The 21355-nt window shown below is 41.4% G+C and overlaps 1 non-coding gene across 1 annotated transcript; it reads right to left on the bottom strand.

The window, feature by feature from the left end:
* Window positions 1–18758: 18758 nt before the first annotated feature.
* On the bottom strand, window positions 18759–18866 carry LOC131252366 (small nucleolar RNA R71). Its single transcript, XR_009174390.1, has one exon. It is a non-coding gene; the product is annotated as a small nucleolar RNA R71 (small nucleolar RNA).
* Window positions 18867–21355: the final 2489 nt, after the last annotated feature.

The raw sequence follows: 21355 nt of genomic DNA, 5'->3' as shown, positions 1-21355 counted from the left end.
TTGTGGTCGTTTAGATGATCTGAACCATTTAGAACCTTCTGACGGGGGTCTTTGAACCCCACCGAGGAGTCAGAATCCACATTTGCAACGATCACCATTCCAAAATCTCATCCAAATGCAGCTGCTTCCGTGCTTTTACTGCGTCACCGCTTCTTGCTATGAAAGTGGAGTCAGTTTTGCACTCCAACCGACCTAAGCACCTATAAAAGGAGAGAGAGGACGTGGAGAGGGCATCTGTGGATGTGGGAGTAAAGGAGAGAGAGCGGCGGATGGTCTTCCAATGAGTTTTCTCCTTCTTTATTTTTCTTCTTTTCCTTCTATGTTTTTCTGATTTTTAGCATGATCATGTCAGGCTAAACCCCTTAGCTAGGGTTAAGAGGTGAAGCTTGTAGAGTGATGGGATTTTTTCTACAGTTTGATTCATATTTAAGTTGGATGCTCTTTGATTTTAGTTTGATTATAAGAGATACTTTTAGTTTTTAATGGTTTGTTGTGACTTAAATTACAATAGATCTGCGATATCTTTGAGTCTGCTCTTTTCATTATAGGAATTGTGAACTTGGGAACCCTATTGTTCACCATCGTCTTATGGGTATGTTTGGGTGATGGAATCCTTCCTAGCGTTCACAATTCCCTTGGATTGATTGTGGATTGGCTAACTTCTGTTGTTTGCTTTGTCTCATGGGCATGGTTTTGTGATGGAATTAAGTAGAATTCACATCCTTCTCATCTCTTGAAAACTAGATCAAAAGAAAGTTCATATTTGTGTTTTAATGGATTATCTTCCAACTGGATGAAGATAGGACTCTAAATCCAGTTGTGTTCTTGAATCGAGTGTAGATCTCCCTGATCTCTACAAGTGGATCCTTGGCACCCTAGTTTCCCACCTTTGAATTCTACAAGTTTTAGTTTAAGATTTCATTATTATTCTCTTTAAATTTCCTGATTTAGATTACATCTTTGCCTAGTTCTAGTTCAAATTACTTTCAGATTGCATACAAGGTTCAGTCCCAGTGGATTTAACATCAGTCTTTTCGAGATTATTATTACATTTCAAACATATACTTAGGGTATGAACAAGTTTTTGGCACCGTTGCCTGGGATTGATGGTTACATTTTTCTAAGATTAACTAGTTTTAGAATTAGGTTAAGATTAGGGTTTTATTTTTAGGATTAGGTTTTCTTTTTTATTTTTAGAAACTAACCTAACTTTCCTGTTTTGTAGGACCTTGAGTTAGACTTTCTAAATTGGTAATTGTTGAGACTCAAATAATGCATAATTTTCTCTATTTATATCTTGTTTTTATGAACATGAATCAGCTTAATGTTCTATTTTACTCATGTATGTGGTGCAAGGTGAATTTAAGAGCTTGGATTGAAAAAGGGTACTAAAAGCATAAATTTGATGCTCAAGAATAACCAAGGCAAGGGATGGATCTTAAGAGACCGATATTGAAGAATTCACATGCCAAAGATCCAAGAAAACCAAGTGAGGAATGAAAAGAATCAAAGATTTGAAGTGAAGAATCCTGAAATTGTCCTAAAAAAGTGTATTCTGAAGCTCTAAAGTCTATTTTGAAAAACTGTGGGGTAAAAAATCTATTTTAAACAAATTGTGCAGTGAGAAGTCTATTTTGAAAAACTGCATAAATTTGAGGCGGTTTCTAGAGTTTTCTAATTTTGTATGAAAATTGAAGTTCCCCACTTATAAATAGGGCTTCCTAGGGCATTCCTAAACATCATTCAAGGCATCCCAAAGAAAAATTTATGGTTTTTAAAAGGTATTTAATTTTATTAAAGTATTATCAATTGTTTTTTTATTTTAGATCTTTTCTATTTGCATTTATTTCTTTTTTCTTATTTTTTATTTCTACCATTTAATTATGTTTTTCTAAGTTCCTTCTAGCCCAAGCTAGAAGGGAAGCACATGGGTTTAATAATTCTTTAAGTTATGATGATTGATTGTTTTAATGATGAGAAGAATGGTGTATGCATGTTATCTATTATTTAGGTTTAGTTTTTTTATCCCCTTGTGAGATCCATATGTTTCCATCATATGAGATCCACATTAATGGATAGGCTTACCCTATATCAATTAGATTTCCTAAATAGGAGAGATTCTCAACTTGTTATATTTCTTTGATTTTCATTATCTCATTGATATTGAATTCTTAAAATCACTGATACTTGAGAATATATATCAATGGTGCAAATCCGTGATTTTCTAATCTTTTATATCATTTATTAAAATATTTAAACTGTTTTATTTTCTGATTAGGCTGACCATAATGCTCAGATCCTAGTTGTCTTATCCAAGTTATCATGATTTTGGAACATTAACATATGTGTGGAACTTTGAAGCTTGGGTGTTATTTTAATTCAGTTAAATTACATCCATTCAAAAATTCCAAAATCAAATCATCAGTTTAGTTTTTATTACTTAGTTTGTTTTACATTTGATTTTCTCCTTCTCGCAATTCATCTCCCTGTGGGATCGACCCTATATTCACAGGATATTACTTACGAACCTCTGCACTTGGAGGCAAGTAATCAATAATCTCTTTCTAATCTTTCTATTTTTGGAATTAGGTCTTATTTCTATCTTTAGAAACTTTCTATTTTTAGGTTTTGTTTTGTTTTTAGAAACTAACTTGTTTTCTAATTTAGGTTTAGAACTTTCCTAATTTGTTTTAGAAATTTTCTATTTTCTTTAAGAATTTTTCCCTTTTTAGAAACTAGTTTATTTTCTATTTTAGGATCTCTTGCTATTTCTAGACTTTCTATCTTTAGAAACTAACTTGGTTTGTTTTGTTTTGCAAGTGTTTGACTTAGGGACTCCAATTTGGTAACTTCTTTTCAACCCTCTCTTTCTTTCTTGATTTCTATTTCCTTTCTTTCTTTTATGTTTAGGTTTAGAGTTTGAATTGAGGGTTGTAAGTGTTTCATGCCCAAGTGGGTCTGTGACAACACTCGACATCTCTTAACTAAAGGAGGATTGGTTGAGAGGTTGACTATCCATTGCGGGACTAGACACCGCTTGAGATCCCAAAAGTTAATTGAAGTAATAGCCGCAAACCAACCTCTTCTACCCCAACCTAGGGTGGAGGACATCCAGGATGAGAATGAGGTGCATCAAGCACCGCTGCCTTGTACTTTATGAGATTATTTACAACTGACAAAGGTGAGCATGCCCTCATGTATGGTTTTTTCAGAAAATACGGGACATATGAATATTAAGCCAGGGGTGATCCAACTCCTTCCTAAACTTCATGGGCTTGAGTCAGAAAATCCATATTTATACCTGAAAGAGTTTGATGAGATCATAGCTACTTTATATTTTATAAACATATCTAAGGATACAGTGTCACGCCCCAAACTCAGAAACCGGAGTCACAAAACTCCCGATCACCGAATCCGACACCGACAACCTCCGTAGTACCCCATTCTCGGCTTCCAACACCCATACGCCAGATTCTGATCCTGGGATCCTATAAGGAGGATTTTCAATGTAAATTTGTTTCATAACAAGCATAACCACAAGTTTACCCAAATCATAAAGGCAACATCATCATCATATATCCACTAATATAAAAGTTGAATACATTGCTGAAAGGGAAATACATATATCAAAAATCGAAGCTCGAGAAGACAGCTGCATGCTCAAAGCTCAACATTGCTACGCCCTAATGTCACCTGCACGCATCTATCGTGCATAAGCTTATAGAAAGTTTAGAGGGTGGTGTAAATGTGTGCGCAATATAAGTGTGCTCAGAATACAATATCAGAGTAATACGAAAACATGCTGGTAAGTCCATAAATACCATCAGTCTTATCTAGGCTATGCGATGCAAAAGCATAATAAGACAATATTATATACTGAGGAAATAATGTAGATCAGTTATGCAATGCGGAGACATAGTAAGCCAAATATCATATACTGAGAATGCAATATACAAATCCTAATGCGTCCACAAATACCGTCAGGATCATTTAGGCCATATAAATGCAAAAACATAGTAACCCAAAAAGTCATATGCCGCGGATGCAGTATGTGGTGCAACTAAAATGACCAAGCCGAAGTGTGAAGTCGAGATAATAGTACGTAGTATCACAGGTTACAGGGTCCATCACAAGGGACTTCTATCCAAACCAGTCCCATACCTAAATTTGGATAGATAGGCTCAATGTGGTAAACTCCTAATCTCAGGTTGGTCGCATGCCCCAACTAAAATCTTGGCCATTATGAAGGTACACATAACAATTAGTTCCGTACCACCAGCCCGAGTGGATAGTGAATGAATGAATGAATGAAAAAAAATATTGAGTATGCAACTCCTGCTTAATAAGTCCACCAATCAGTATCGTACATCTCTGAGATAGTCATGTTATCTTAGGCATGGATTGGTTTGCCGAGTACCACGCCATCTTGGACTACTCCACGAGAACAATCACGTTCTATATACCAGGCTTGCCATGGTTTCAGTTCGTTGTAGAGCCCCAGGGAGAGCCATTGTCTTCCTTGATGTCCTACACCGTTGTGGAGTCTGTTGCCGCTTGTCTTGATCAGTTGCCGATTGTCTGTGATTTTCCCGACATGTTCCAAGAGATTCTAGGATTACCGCCTTGCCAACACACCGAGTTTCTGATTGATCTCATGCCCGGTACCATGCCTATTTCGAAAGCCCCATATTGTATGGCACTGTTGGAGTTGTGGGAACTGCAGAAGTAGTTGGACGAGTTGCGCGAGTTAGGCTTTATCCGTCCGAGCAGTTCACCATGGGGAGCGCCGGTACTCTTTGTGAAGAAGAAGGATGGCTTGTTGAGGCTCTGCGTGGATTACCTCGAGCTCAACAAAGTCACGATCAAGAACAAGTATCCGCTTCCGAGGATTGACGATTTATTTGATCAGTTGCAGGGTGCACGGTTCTTTTTAAAGATTGACCTGCGTTCTAATTATTATCAGATTCGGTTCCGAGAGGAGGACATCCCGAAGACGGCTTTCAAGACACATTATGGTCATTTTGAGTTTTAGGTCATGTCCTTCGGATTGACCAATGCACCCGTGGTCTTCATTCAGTTGATATTCGAGGTCTTCCGTCTGTATCTCGATCAGTTTGTCGTAGTCTTCATCGAATACATTCTAATCTATTCTAATCTAATGTATGCGAAGCTAGAGAAGTGCGAGTTTTGGCGGGAGGAGGTGAAGTTTCTCGGTCACGTGGTGACGAGGGAGGGTGTCGCGGTGGACCCCTCGAAGGTTGAGGCAGTGCGTCAGTGGGACCAGCCCATGAGCGCATCCAAGATTTGCAGTTTTCTTAGTTTGGCGGGCTACTTCCGGTGTTTCATTGAGAGCTTTTCCTGTATTGCAGCCCCGTTGACCAGGTAAACTCTGAAGGGTGAGGAATTTTTTTGGAACGACATATGTGAGCAGGCATTCACAGAGCTGAAGGACCGTCTAAGGTCCGCCCCTGTCCTCACTCTTCCCTCTGGGAGTGATGGATTCATTGTATTTACTGATGTCTCGCATATTGGTTTGGGTGCTGTCCTGATGCAGCACGGGTGACCAGTGGCCTTCGCATCTCGTCAGCTCAAGGTTTATGAGCTGAATTACGCTACGCATGATTTGGAGCTATCTGTAGTTGTCTTTGTACTGAAGGTATGGAGGCACTATCTCTATGGGGTTAGGTTCGAGCTCTTCTCCGACCACAAGAGCTTGAAGTACCTGTTCTCTTAGTCCAAGCTGAACCTGAGGCAGAGGCGCTGGATGGAGCTCCTGAAGGACTATGACTTCGATCTTCAGTACCACCCAGGCAAGGCGAACGTGGTGGCAGATGCCCTCAGCCGTTAGCCACGCAGCCTGGTGGCGCATATGATGATCCAGGAGTGGAGGATACTCGAGGATATAGCAGAGTATGATTTTAAGTTCAGTCTGCAGTCTTCTATCATGTAGTTATCGAGCCTATCGATTCAATCCTCTCCTGCACAAGGGTGATCGAGGCTCATCAGGTTGATGAGTCATTGTAGAGTTATATGGCTAAGGCAGCATCTGAGAGTCAGACAGGTTAGCAAATTGGTTCGGATGGTGGACTTCGCTTCAGAGGTTGATTATGTGTCCCGGATATTCTTGAGTTGCGTAGAGATCTTATGACCGAGGCACATCGATCACGGTTTTCTATCCACCCTGGCTCAACGAAGATGTACCGTGACATGAGGCGACAGTATTTTTGGGTGGGGATGAAGCACCAGATCGCCAGTTTTGTGGCCGAGTGTGACACATGCCAGCGTGTCAAGGCCGATCATCAGAGACCCCCTGGTCTATTGCAGCCGTTGAGTGTCCCGATGTGGAAGTGGGAGCACGTGTCTACAAATTTTATTATGAGATTGCCGAGGACTCAGCGTGGTCATAATGTCATCTAAGTTGTTGTGGATCGTCTGACGAAGTCGACACATTTCCTTGCGATGAGTGCGATTTGGTCTATAGTCTAGCTTGCGAGGTTATTTATCGAGGAGATTGCGAGACTGCATAGCGTTCCAGTCTCGATCGTTTCTGACCGAGACCCGAGGTTCACGTCTCAGTTTTGGGGGAGCTTCCCGAGAGCGATGGGCCTGATTTGCAGCTCAGCACCGCATACCATCTGTAGACGGATGGCCAGACCGAGAGGGTCAACTAGATCCTTGAGGATATGCTTTGGGCCTGCGCGATTGATTTTGGGGGTAGCTGGGATGAGCATCTGCGATTGGCTGAGTTCGCATACAATAACAACTATCAGGTGACCATTTACATGGCTCCTTTTGAGGCATTATATGGCAGACCATACAGATCACTGAGTTGTTAGACCCACCTTATTTTTTGTCTTTCATTCATTTTTTGATTTAAGGGTCCATATATGTGGGACACACCTTGATGTACGCTTTGTAACAAGAGGGGCCCATAGTGGCGGGGCCCCTCCATCACCGCCGAAATCTCTCTCTCTCTCCCTCTCTTTTTCTCTCTTTCTCATGTATTATGGCCCCAACTGTGAGGTATGATCCACGCCGTCCCATCCGTAGGGCCCACCTTACTGACCATCTATAGGTGGGCCTGGATGTAGGAGAAACCCAAATATCAGATTGATCCAAATCTGGTGGGCCACGTCCATGTGGGACCCACCATGATGCCTGTGTTGTATCCAAACTTCACTGGATGTGGCCAGCCAGTGAAGTATGAACTAACTGTGAGTGTGGCTGGCAGTGAAGTGTGATCTGATGTGAGACCCAGATCCATAGCTAAAGTGGTAGGCTGAGTTAAAGATATCTCGTTTCAATGCTAAGGTCTTGGCATTGATTCCCTACTGGGAGTGGCTAGCGGTGAAGTGTGAACATCAGCAAGGTCTATGGGACCCATCTACGCCATCCATCCATTGGGGTGGGCCACACCATCATGTATGTGTGGTGACCCACCCCACGTGTGGGGCCCTCCTTGATGTATGTGACTGTCCAGGCCATCCAAGGGCCTGGATGTCAGCATATATACAGATATATATATATATATATATATATATATAAGATGGTGGGCCCTACGTGGGACCCACCCACGTGTGATGTATGTATGTCTATGACATCCAGGGCCTGGACGGGTTGGTATATTAAATATAATATTAATATATTATATTATATTAATATATTATATATTATATTATAATTATATCTTGAATGTTGTGGTGGGCCTACGTGGGACCCACCTCTGCCTTGCTTTAAAGCAGCAATAGCTGCATGTACGACAGCTATATAGCTGCCCTGTTTGGTGCAACCTGCTGCTGTACACGGCAGCAAGTGGGCCCCACTACCAGCTGCTGTACACGGCAGCAAGCTCCGTGGGTCCCACCTATTCCATCCACGCTATCTATCTATAGGACCCATCATGATGCATGTGTTGTATACAAACCGTCCAACCATTTGAGATATCATTTTATGGCATGAGCAAAAGAATGGGTTAGATCTAAAGTTCAAGTGGAACCCCACCATAAAAAAAAAATTAACGGGGACAGTGACATCCACCGTTCAAACTTCTAAGGGCCATGGTAGTTTCCAATTAAGTTGATATTGTTTTCACTTCATTTATCTCTATGTTAACTTATGAATAGGTCGGATCTTAAATATTCATAAGGGTGAGCTCGATTTGATATACATGAGGCCCATCGGTGCGGCCTATTTGATGTACATAAAGTTCGTTGGTGCGACCCATATAATGTGGCCCATGTGATGTGGCCCGTTTGACATAAGAGGCCCGTTGAGATGTATTCGAGGCCCATGGGTGAGCCCATTGTAATGTATTCGGGGACCATATGATATATTTGAGGCCCAGGTGCGAGGCCCACCTAATATGACGAGGCCTATGTGATGTAAATGAGGCCCATCATGATTGTACGTGAGGCCATGGGCCCACTATATTTTTGGCCCTATGTAGGCCACTCCTTAGGAGCAATGTTGGTTAGATGTCCACATTGGTGGGCAATGATGGTTGGATGTCCACATTGTGACCTTCCCTTAGGCCTTGTTAGGCCAATTCTCATCATTCCCTTAGTGGGGTAACCCAAATAAGTGGGCTCCATTCGCTGTAGATGAATTACTCCATACTATCAGATTTGATATAACCACGGCCGAGTGCCGATCTTTATACTATGGATGATCGAGGCCGACGTCGATTATCGATGCCGATTATGAAGCCGACGCCGTTTATCGATACTGATTATGAGTATGTGACAACACAACATCATAATACATGCCCATACGCATCATCTGCGTACTTGTGATGAGATGAGTGATTGATCATAGCGCATGTCATTGGGCAGATTGTTATGGGGCTCCCTGACAAAGGGAGATGCCCACATGAGCGCGCGGTATGCGCATGATTGTTGTATGACTGGATTGCGTGATTCATGCATCTCGCATTGTGTGTCATGTATACTATATACCCTAGCGACATCAAGGCCATAGCCTCCACAGGCATATCATGGTTGGAAGGATTGGATACCGAAAATCTTGTTCTGCATGGGGTGTTATAGATATCCCTGGGTAAAAGTCTCTAAACCCTTATGGTACCAAGAGGTTGCTCCAATGTCTAGACCAAGTGGATATATGAGCGCTGAGTGTCGAATACTAGGAGGCTGCACTTTCACTATGTCATGGTCGGTTGGAAGGGGGTGTGACATTACCCGCCCGAGTGAAGGGGGCAAAGCTAGGCTGAGTTTGACCAGCCCAAGGAATGGGTCCGCTATCGACAAGTCGAGCCTGATATTGGCAGATGGATAGTGAGATCTCTTTCACTCACCTTGTTGCATGCGATGGGGCGGCAATCTGGTTTGGAGTGTACTAAACCCCGATGATATTTTACAGTTGAGTTGTATTGATATGCGGACTTAGATGAGGATTCGTATGCTTGAGTTATATCTCGCATCATATGGACTTTGTATGGCTGTCATCATTCATGCCTTGCATTGCATAGCCTTGGTACGGCTAATAGTATTCATGGATTAATCAACATATTCCGCATTACTCTAATACTACATAATTATATTACTACCTTGCGCACACACTTTCACCACCCTCTAAGCTTTCCATAAGCTTATGCACGATCGTTGCATGCAGGTGATGTTGGACCACAACGGCGCTGAGGCAAGAGCGCTTAGCAGATCATCTTGGAGCTTTTTATTCATCATCATTGTATTTCCCTTTATGTGCTTTGCACTTGTAAGGTTTTGATCATAGTGAAAATGTGATGAAGTTTTTGGTTGTTGTTTGTGAGTTATGACTTTGATTATGCTTATTACGAATCAAACTGATGTTGAAAATCCTCCTCGTAGCATCCCAAGATTGGAACCTAGCGGATGGGCATCGGGAGCTGAGAATAGGATACTACGAAAGCTATCGGTGTCGGATTTGGCGATCGAAAATTTTTGTGAGCCCGATCTCCGAGTTTAGGGCTTGACAGGAAGAGTGGAGCAAAGTGTTGGAGAACTTTAAGGAGTCCTTCCTTCTTCCTCAATCTTCTTCTTCTATTTAGTTTTTATGCTTTGTTTAAGAGTTTTAGTTCAATCATGTCTTTGGTTAGCTAAATCTCTTAGCTAGAGCTAAGATGTGAAGCTTGTATCGTGTTTGGATGTTTATTTTGCTTTGATTCTTGTTTATTTTGAACTTCATTGACTTCTAGTTTCAATTTAAGAAATATTTTTAGTTTTCTATAGTTTGTTGTGACTCAAATTATAATAGATGTTATGATAGCTTTGAATATCTTCTTTTTCATTCTGAGTTTATGAGATTGGTAAATCCCATTATTCATCATCGTCTCATGGGCATGGTAGGGTGATGGAATCCCATCCACTCATCACAATTCTCTTCCATTGAGAATTAAGCCAATGAAAGTTTAGATTTGATTTAATTATTTTATCTTCCAATTGGATAGTATATGACTCTAATTCCAATTGTATTCTTTGAATTAAGCAAGGTAGCATCTTGATAGCGATAAGTGGATCCTTGGCACTTTAGTTCCGACCTTTAATTCACAAGTTTTAATCAACTTTATTCACAATTATTCTCATTTATTCCAGATTTAGATTTAGATCTTTTTATAGTTCTAGTTCTAGTTCTAGTTATTTCATAATACGTACAAGTTTAGTCTTTGTGAATTCGACCTCGGTCTTACTGAGTTAATACTACATCGCAACCCTACACTTAGGGCTGTTAACAAGTTTTTGGCGTCGTTGCCGGGGGCTACAGTTGCATTTTTCTAGAATTATTTGGTATTAGAATTAGGTTAAGATTAGAGTTTATTTTTCTGCTATATTTTTAGGTAAGGATTTTTTCTATTTTTTTTTAAACTAACATTATTTTCTTTTTTGTAGGATCCTAACATAGAAACTCTTATTCCTAGGGGTGCACATCGAACTGTTGGATCGGTCCAGTTTGGTCCGGTTCCGGTTCAAAAATTCCCGAAACCATTGATTACGGATCGGTTCTGGTTTAGGGCCCTGCAGAACCGATCTGAACCGTTGAATCGAACCGTTGAACTGAACCGTAGATCCGAACCATTGAACCGAACCATAGAACCGCACCATTGATCTGAGCCGTGCCATGAACCACAGATCCAAACCGTGGATCCAAACCATGAGCTGCACCGAGCATTCGTTTTTTAAAAAAAAACCTCCATATGTACATACACATTTTCATCTTACATGATGGCCCACCACCATACGTATACTTCATGTTTCGATTTCCTCTCGATTCTTCAATAATGCTGCTTTCTCAATGTCAGCTGAATGTCTGATACTGAGAGCCAGCTCGGCGGCCCAAGGGGCTAGTTACATTGTCTGAGAAGAAGCTTTCTGAGAGGGGGGAAGCAGAACTATCTGCTAATGTCTGTAAGTAAAAGGAAACTCCTGTCTATCTACTTACCTGAGTTCACTGGTAGCCTATAATGTATTGACAGACTGAAAATTGAAAGGGGATGAGAATTCTTGAATTGAATTTTGGTTTTTTCTAATTCCATTGAGAATACTTTTTAATTTTGTTGTCTTCTTTTTCAAATACATTGTGGTCTCTGAGTAATGATGCACAAAACCACATTTCTGTTGTATATACCTGATGAACAAAGAAAGAAAAGAAACATATGTTCTATCTTGACTACTAGGTGTTTTAGGGTAAGTCTCTCCATTTTTATTTTTATTTTTTAAAATCGATAACTTTTGTCTGCTATAGATTTCTTTTGTGCATTGTGCTGGACTGAAATTTTGAATACTCAAGAGTATAAAATATAAATGGTGTCACGCCCCAAACTCGGGGACGAACAGCTTCCGTGATGCCCCAAATTCGGCACTCGACTTCCATAAACCAAGTCCCAAGTTCGGCGCACCACAAGAAAGATTTTTGACTGAATTTTTTTTTACTTATATACATAGTAATACCTGAGCACGAAGATCTATGATCAAACTACCAAGCAACACTCTCCATCATAAGTCCCGATGGTTATAAGTATAATGCTTTACAAAAGATACGTAACGTCAACATTGCCAAATCGAAGAATAGATGCAATGCATTGAGAAAGCTAAGTCTTCCAAGCTACTCCAACCCTGAAAAAAATAGGAAATAGGAGGCTTAGGCAAAAAGCCTAGTGAGTACACACGTGTGTGCAGTGTGTCCTACATGCAGGCAAGATAAATATGCTACATGAAAATCATACCACAACCATAACCATATTACATGCATCCGTAATCACATCATCATCATCATATTGTCATGCCATAATTATACAATATCGGAAATACTAACAAGTCCATGAGTCATACAATATCAGAGTATGCAATATAAATCAGTATGTAAATGAGGAGTTATAAAGAGCCAAATATCAGATGTCGAGGATGCAATGCAATATGTGGTGCGAATGAAATGACTGTGCTGGAGTGAAGTCGGGATGGTAGTACGTAGTATCGCAGACTATGGAGTCTATCACAAGGGACTTCTATCCAAAATAGTCCCATACCTAATTTGGATAGTCAGACTCAATGTGGTAAACTTCTGATCTCAGGTTAGTCGCACGCCCTAACCGAAATCCTGGCCATTGCGAAGGTACACACAACAAATAGTTACGCACCACCAGCCCGAGTGAATAGTGAATGAATGAATGAATGAGTATGCAACTCCTGCTCAATAAGTCCACATATCAGTACTACACATTTCTAGGTCTAGTACACTCCAAATGGCACTGTCCCTTCCCTAGGCTCGTAGTCCAAGTGAGCGTAAGAAACCTTACTATCCACCTGGCCAATAGTATGCCAATACCTATTCGGCATGTCGATAACGGACCCATTTACGAGCTGGTCAGGCTCAGCCTAGTAATGCCCCCTACCCTCAGGCGGGTAAGGCCATACCCCCTCCCAACCGACCACGACACAGTGGGAGACGCGGCCTCCAGGTATTCGGCACTCCACTCGGTCTAGACTCATTGAGGCCAGGTTTAGAGATTTTCATACAGAGACATCAAAAAAAAATTGGTGTCCCATCCGGCCATCCACAATATGACATCACAATACACATCGCAATGGGCAGATGATGCGTATGGGCTTGTATCATCATGGTCACATGGACCATGAATACACCACATCAGCCTTCAGGCCCGCTTCGGGTCTCACACAAGGGCCGCACATTCATCGCATTGGGCATATACATCACATTGGGTCATATCATATGTGCACTACACATCGCAATGGGCCTTGGCTCATGGGCCATGAATACACCACATCAGGCTGCACGACCCATGGGCTTCAAATACTCAAGAGGTGAGCCCTACACACGGGCCTCAAATACATCACAATGAGCCACAACCCATGGGCCTAAAATATATCTCAATGAGCCACGCCCATGAGTCTCAAATACATCACATTGGGCTTCACCCATGGGCCTCGAATACATTGCAAGTGGCCTTAAATCTATTTCACAGGTAGACCATATACCTGGGCCTAATACACATCACTATGGGCCACATCACATGGGCTGAAAATACATCACAATGAGCTTCATCATATGGACCGGAAATATATCTCAATGGGCCTTGCCCATAGGCCATGAATACATCCTACACCAATTATGATAAGTCTTATACTACAACCACTTCACACGTCACATAGATAATGACTCATATTCGGTGTCACCTGGTTAAGGGCCGAGAACCACATTTCATCATACCATTTATAGTTTAAAGATCACATTGTATAAAAATCCAGGATCTTGATAGCATTAGCTTGGGTAATATAACCCTAAATCATATTCGGTTTAGTGTACAACTTGGTCATGTGTGATTCAAGTGTTGGTATCTATGTCGATAAGTACAAACCTACGTTGTTGAATGGTCATCGATGCCACTTAATTTCATAAGGTTAGGTGGCCTTTTACGTACTTCATATTCACACAGTTAGATGACTACATATACTACATGTTCTCTACCATTGCCTATGATTAGGTGGCTATACATACATCAAATACCCACATGATCAATGGGCCAAACAGGTAATATCACACCCTCACACCACTAGAGTTTATATATTTGTTATAATTAAACATGTTTTTAAGGGTTTAAACACAAGTATCATGATCTTATTACTTGAGGCCGCACTCTAACCAAAGTGTCAAGTGATCAAGGGATGTCCACAATCAGCCCATTTAAAGGACCAATCATCATTACTTCGAAAATTATAATACCAGTTCGTCATACATTCCACACATGGAAATTACAAACTCTTATCGAAGAGGCCCAATGGTTAGGCCAAACAAGGCTATCACTGATGGGCCCACATGGCATTCACTCAAAATGGGCCTTAACATTCTTGGGCTCACATATCAATGGAATTCATAATGGGTCCTATGCAGTAGAGTCCATGGGGATTTCCCATGAGGTTGAGTTGTGTGTGACCCACCTACGACTTAGGTCTGCTTTGATTTTAGTCCAAGTCCTAAAATGATATGAGGAAGTGGATGGTCTGCATGGATTAAATAGATACACCATGATGGCCTTAGGTTGGATTCAATAGTTAAGTCCTTATTCTCACAGCCTTGTATTGTGTGGTCCAATTCAGGTTGGATTGACTGATCTTTGGGACAATGCCCTAGAGGGGACCCGGTACATGGGCTAGATGGGTTGAATATTTAATGCATCATTAGGATGGCCCATAATAAATTTTTTTGTGATGAGAGTTCAATTTACATTATTTCATAATGAACGGCTATCTAATCATTGGATGGGCCTGAGTCTTGGTAACATACCGTCAAAGGGGTTGATAAAATAAATAAATGATGAGGATCTTGAATATAAATCATGTCATAACCATGGTGGATTAAGTGGCATAACACCTACATCAAAGTGGGCCATACCACACACAAGTTGAGAGGGTTACCCTCTCTTAAATATTCATAATTATTTGTTGGGCCTGCAGAGGTATGGTTCATAAATCCAGCCCATCCATTATGTGTGTCCCACTTGGTTGAGGGGTCAGACCAAGTTTCAGATACATCCAAATTTCAGGTGGACCTAACACATGATTTTACATGCTCGAGCTTCGAGTTGTACGAATGGTTCAAGGAGATCAAAGTTACATGTGTGCTACAGTGATGTATTTATTATACCTACACCATTCATCTATTTTTAGAGATCATTTTAGAAAATTATCGAAAAATGAATCATAACCAAAAATTATCTGGACCTCTCCTCAATTAGCAATTAGGATAATGATTTCACCGTTAAACCATTCATCGGGCCCACCATAACATTTATTTCCCACCCAATCTGTTCATAAGGTCACAAAGACCTGAATTAAGGGGAAAAACAAATTTCATACTGCTCCAAAATTTCTGACCCAAAAAGGGTTCCAATGGTTTACGTTCAATCCCTGCCACTTTTGTAGTGTGGCCCACTTGATAGTTAGATCTATCTCTCTCTCTCTTTTTTTTTTTCTTCTCAAGCCTTAAGACAAACTTGCCAAATGGATGGACGGTTTAGATATAACACATACCTCATGATCAGATTGATCCAAATCTTTTTTTTTTGTAATTATTAATATTTTTTTATGGTGTGGGCCGCCTGAGTTCTGTGTACGGCTGAAATTTGGAGGTGGCCCATTTTTAAACGGGACCCATCAATTGCATGGTACTAATGTTTGACATGCATCAACGTGGGGCCTGTGATGGGGCCCACTTTCCTCCAGCGTCAGCAACAGTGACGACATATATATTATTTTTATTTTTATTTTGTTTTCAAATATGAGGCCCATAATAGGATGATCAGTCCGACTGGTGTGTGTGTCCCTCGTGGTTGATGGGTCAGTCCAAGTTTCAGATGCATCCAAATTTCAGGTGGGGCCCAAAAAGTGCTTTTATATGTTTTAGCCATGTCTGCACATTATTTTAGATGGTGTGGGCCACCTAAGTTCTTTGTACGGTTAATTTTTGGCGTGACCCATTTTTAAGAGGGGACCCATCAAATTCACGGTGCTGATGTTCGACATACATCAAGTTAGGGCCTGTGGTGGGGCCACCTCTTTCCAGCGTTAACAGAGACGCTGCTTGCTGCAGTGTCAAATAGTTGTTTTGTTTTGTTTTTTTTTGTTCTCATATATGGGGCCCACAACAGGACGATCCAGTCCATCTGTTGTGTGTGTTCCACGTGGTGGACGTCCAATCCAAGTTTCAAATGCATAAAAATTTCAATTGGGCCCCAGCAAGTACTTTTATATGTTTTAGTATGTCTTCACATGATTTTTGATGGTGTGGCCTACTAGAGAAATGGATCGGCTTCATTTTTTGGTTCAACGCCTAAAATGATCTGAAAAAGTGAATGGACGGCGTGGATTTAATACATACATCATGGGTGGGGCCCATTGTGGACCCACACCTCATCCCTTCTTTTTCTTTCAAACGGCGGGACGCCTGCCTTCTTTTTTTTTTCTTTGGTGTGTATGCACGTGTGCATGTGTGAGCGTGTGGCTAACCAAAATGCCATACTTGAACAGTTTGGATGGCTACAAAATTCTGGTGGGGCCCACTATCAATGGGTCCCACATAAAGCCTATAATAAATTATTATTTTTTATTATTTTTTTTTTCTATGCATCCATACCATTAATCACATCCTTATCATCATATCATCACAAGTATTAATTATTATTATTTATATGTACTCTCTTATGTATCCACACCATTGATCACATCATTATTCTCAAATCATTTCCACTAATAATCATACAAATAATTTAAAAAAAACAAACAAACCAAGAGTGGAGTGGGTGTACTCACCTTGATGAATTAGATGGATGGTTGAGATGTATAGAAGGGATGGAATTGATGGTTGAGATGGATGAAAGGTATGGGATTGATGGAGTTGATGGCCCACCAAGATCACTCCTCTCTCTCTCTCTCTCTCTCTCTCTCTCTCTCTTATGGAAAAATGGTGAAATGCTAAGGGATGGAGGGGTATTTATAAAAAAAAATGGATAAAATTTTGGTTAAGCTATTGTGATTAATATTAGCTTAGGCTAGGATTATGGTACTTAATTCATGCTTTGCAATTAATGGTGGATTAAAGGAGCATGGGATGGCATGGTGTGGTGATGTCATGCATAGTGTATGGCATGGAGAAAGGTTGACTTTTATGCACATGAGAGAGAAGAGGTATGGGTATGTGACATCACACACATGGGTAGAGATTCTCTCACCCATGTGTGGCATGTACATGTGTGCTTGACATGTGTTGTGCACATGTGTGGAATAAAATACATGGTGCCATGCGCACATGATACACTTATTATTCTTCACGGCGTATCTCACTAGCGGAGTATCATACCGACGCACGGGTGGTACCTCCACGATCGCGGCGATGGAGCGATCGATATGAGATAGGTTTCAAGGTCTTGGGGTTCCGGTCAGTTGGGTGTGTACTATGAATGATCAATTTATGTCTAGCTAAGGGCTTCAATCATCATAAGCATGGAAAATAGTACCGAATGGACCAGGTGTTACAAATGGGCCCAGCTACGAAAGCATCGTGAGGTGAGGATTTGTACTTGAGCAGGATCTCTCTGTTTTTCACAGTTGGGTTGGTTTTGGACTCTTGAAAGTTGAAGCGGTAGTAAGTGGGTTCTGGGCCGTGCTCATCTTGCTTGCCATTGTAAGGGGGACACACTAAGCTTGCAAAACAACTCTGGGTTTGGAGTTTTCTTTTCTTTCTTTCTTCTTCTTCTTCTTCTTCTTCCTTCCCTTTGTTACATTCACCCAAGTCATCATAGGTGGTTTGGAGGTTCAGTGCAGGGATTTTTACAAAATGACGTCTATGTTTTGGCCTAAATTAGAATGACCATCTATGTTTTGGAGCATTTGGCTGGGCTTTAAAAAGTCCAGAACTGTGCAACCGATCCGGAACCGAACCGGTTTTCACGGTCCGGTTCCAGCTCGGTTCTAGGGTGTTAATGGTCCAGTTCCGGTTCCAAAAATTCTAGAACCGTAGGGAATGGTTCGGTTCCGGTTTCACCCCAAAACTGGACCAAACTGAACTGTGTGCACCCCTACTTATTCCATAATTTTGTTCCAACCCTCTCTCTTATCTTTTCTAGATCTCTTATTTGTTTTAGTTTTTCTAATTTTCTTTTTAGGTGTAATTATTTAGTTACTTGAGGGCTGAAAGTATTTCATACCCAAGTGGGTTCGTGACAACACCCTCCATCTCTTGAGTGAAGGAGGATTAGTTGAAGGATTGCCTATCCATCACCGGAATAGACACCTCTTGAGATCCTCTAAGTCAGAAGAAGTAATGGCTGCAAATCAACCTCAACATCAACCACCATTTGAGGAAGTTCAAGATGAAAATGAGGTGCATAATGCACCCCTGCTGCATACTCTACGAGATGATTTATAACTGATGGGGGTGAGCCCACCTTCCTGCCTGATATTCCCATTGAATGCAGGAGCTGTGGATATTAAACCAGGAGTAATTCAACTCCTACCTAAGTTTCATGGGCTAGAATCTGAAAGTCCATACTTGCATATGAAAGAGTTTGATGAAATAATATCTACATTACACTTCCCAAATGTGTCTGAGGACACAATTAGGCTGAAATTGTTCCATTTCTTTTTTAAAGAAAAGGCTAAGTCGTGGTTACATTCCTTAAGACTAAGGTCCATTGGCACATGGGCTGAGATGACAAGGGAATTTCTTAAAAAGTTCTTCCCCTATCATAAAATAAATACCTTAAGGAAAGCAATCATGAATTTTGTGTAAAAAGAGGATGAGACCTTCTTTCAATGTTGGGAGCGATTTAAGAATCTCATAAATTTATATCCACAACATGGCTACGAAACATGGTGTATAACAAGCTTTTTCTATGAGGGATTACCTCACCCATGCGCCAATTTGTGGAGATGATGTGTAATGGGGAATTCATGAACAAGGAAGCCAATGATGCGTATGATTATTTTGATAAACTTGCTGAAAACGCGCAATCATGGGATACCTCCTCAAGAACTACCACTTCTAAGCCTACTCAATCAAAGGAAAGGCGAGGAATTTATGTTTTAAAAGAGGAAGATGATATAAATGCAAGAGTGTCCAAACTCACAAGAAAAGTCGAGGCCATGGAACTTAATAAGGTAGAACCCGAAAAGGCTGAGGAAGTTGTTTGTGGTATTTGTGCTTGTAACATATATAAAACTGAGAATTGTCCAACAATTCTTGCTTTTCAAGAGATATTGAATGAGCAATCAAATGTTGTAAACAACTACCAAAGATATTGAATGATGTCTTCATCTTATGGCTCCCTTAGTTGACAGACTCAATACTCACGTATATTGACAAACAAGGGCACTTTCACAAATATGCCGAACTCGAACTTATCAAATATGTTGAGTTCGACCTCAACAAATACTATGAGCCCAACCTGAGCGAATATGCCGAGTCCGACCTCATCGGATCAGAGCCCAACCAAGAAGAGCTCGACCTCTCACCATCATGTCGAGCTCAGCCCCAACAGTAGACCGAGCCTAACCTAGTCAACATTGTTATTCGTCCACGATCTGTGCCGAAGATCACGATGACCATCTCCAGCGCGGTTCTTCTTGCCAAAGATCTAGAAAGATCCCTGTCACACCTAAACTTAGAATCCTACTAGGATTTTGTCTTCTCTAAAGCAGGAATGACCATGCCCTACGCCACCGCCTCTTCTCATCTATAAATAAGAAGATCCCCAAAGGGGAGTGGTACGCACAATCTCTAACCCTATACCCTTGACACTCAACTAGACCCAAATTCCCGACTTTGACATCGAAGGGTCCCCGGCACAAGCCAGGGTCCACTTTATTTTCTCTTTGTGTAGGTTCATGAGTTAGGGAGGGTTGACCAGATTTCTACATCAATAATTTCGCGTTGTCTATGGGAATAACATTCAAAACTTGTTCTTACTTCATCACAATCCAACAATGGTGAGAGGAAAATAGAAAGCCTCAGCCACCCCAAGCATACTCAACCTAGTAAACCGGAGCAATAAGCCAGCCACAGAGGTTCCTCTTCGCAAATACAAGCCGATTCCGCACTCGCAGGTCTGGAGCAATGATCTCCCGACCGTGGAGGTTGGCTTATTTCCCTCGAACGACAAGTCAAGGCATTAAATGACAACATGAGCTCTATGAAGCGGTTACTAGAGAAATTGTAACCCTACTGAACCCAAAGGGTCGAGCATGCTTCGGGATGGATGGTCCCAGAGACAAGCGGTGCATTTGAGGCACCTACCCGCTCCCAATGTGGACGAGACAACGCCTCCAAGCTTGTATCATCCCATGTCTCTAGTGCCACCATCGTAGCAAAGACTAACCTATACCATGATTTGGAGAAAAAGAAGCGCGGTAAGGCTTCCGGGGCTACAGATGAAGAGATAGTCGAAAGCGAGAGCCCTTGTAAGCCGAGCTTAAAGATTTATGAGGTCAAAGAGGCGACATGCGGCAAACCTATCAACCAAGTGCCCCTACCTCAATAGAGGTGACGTTGGAGGAAATAGAGCCTCCCTTTACCATCGACATAATTATCGCACAGATCCCTCCAATGTTTCGAATGCCCCAGATCACCCCGTACTCGGGGACTACTAATCCCACTGAACACCTAGAGTCGTTTAGAGCATGGATGGAACTACATTGTGCACTAGTCGTGGTTATGTGCCGAACATTCCCAATAACTCTAACCGGGCTAGCTCAAATGTGGTTTTGACAGTTGAAGCCACAATCAATAAGCTCATTCGCGGAACTCAGCAAAGCCTTCATCGCCAACTTCATAAAAGGAAAATAAAGCCTTAAACCAACATCCCACCTTCTCCATGTCATCCATAATGATGGAGAACTACTAAAAGACTACATCAAGCGTTTCAAGCTAGAGGCGCTACATGTGTAAACACACTCAGAGGAGATCACCCTAACCATGATGATGGGAGACCTTGGGCATGGAAGATTTCTCTTCTCACTCAACAAAAATCCTCCTCAACCGATCTCAGAAGTACTCGAACACCGAGGAGACCACCAACCTGCGATGGGCTGCTCGACAGAAGGGAAGCTCGGCCAAGGAAAAATGGCTTAAGGAAGAGCCACCAACTGAAGGCAACAAAAGGAGGAAAAAAGATGAGCACCCAAGAGGGCAACGTCCGAGCAAATGACCCAATAATAAATTCAACTCATATACCCCTCTCATCACAATGCACAAGTAGGTCTTCATAGAAGTTCAGGACAAGCGAATCTGAGGTGGCTGAACAAGATGAAAGCCAACACTGACTAACGAGATAAAAGAAAGTATTACGCTTTCCATT

The sequence above is a fragment of the Magnolia sinica genome, chromosome 7 (genome assembly GCF_029962835.1).
Source record: "Magnolia sinica isolate HGM2019 chromosome 7, MsV1, whole genome shotgun sequence".
NCBI classification, from domain to species: domain Eukaryota; kingdom Viridiplantae; phylum Streptophyta; class Magnoliopsida; order Magnoliales; family Magnoliaceae; genus Magnolia; species Magnolia sinica.
Note: the sequence above shows the minus strand (reverse complement) of the source record. Positions and strands in the feature narration are given on the sequence as shown.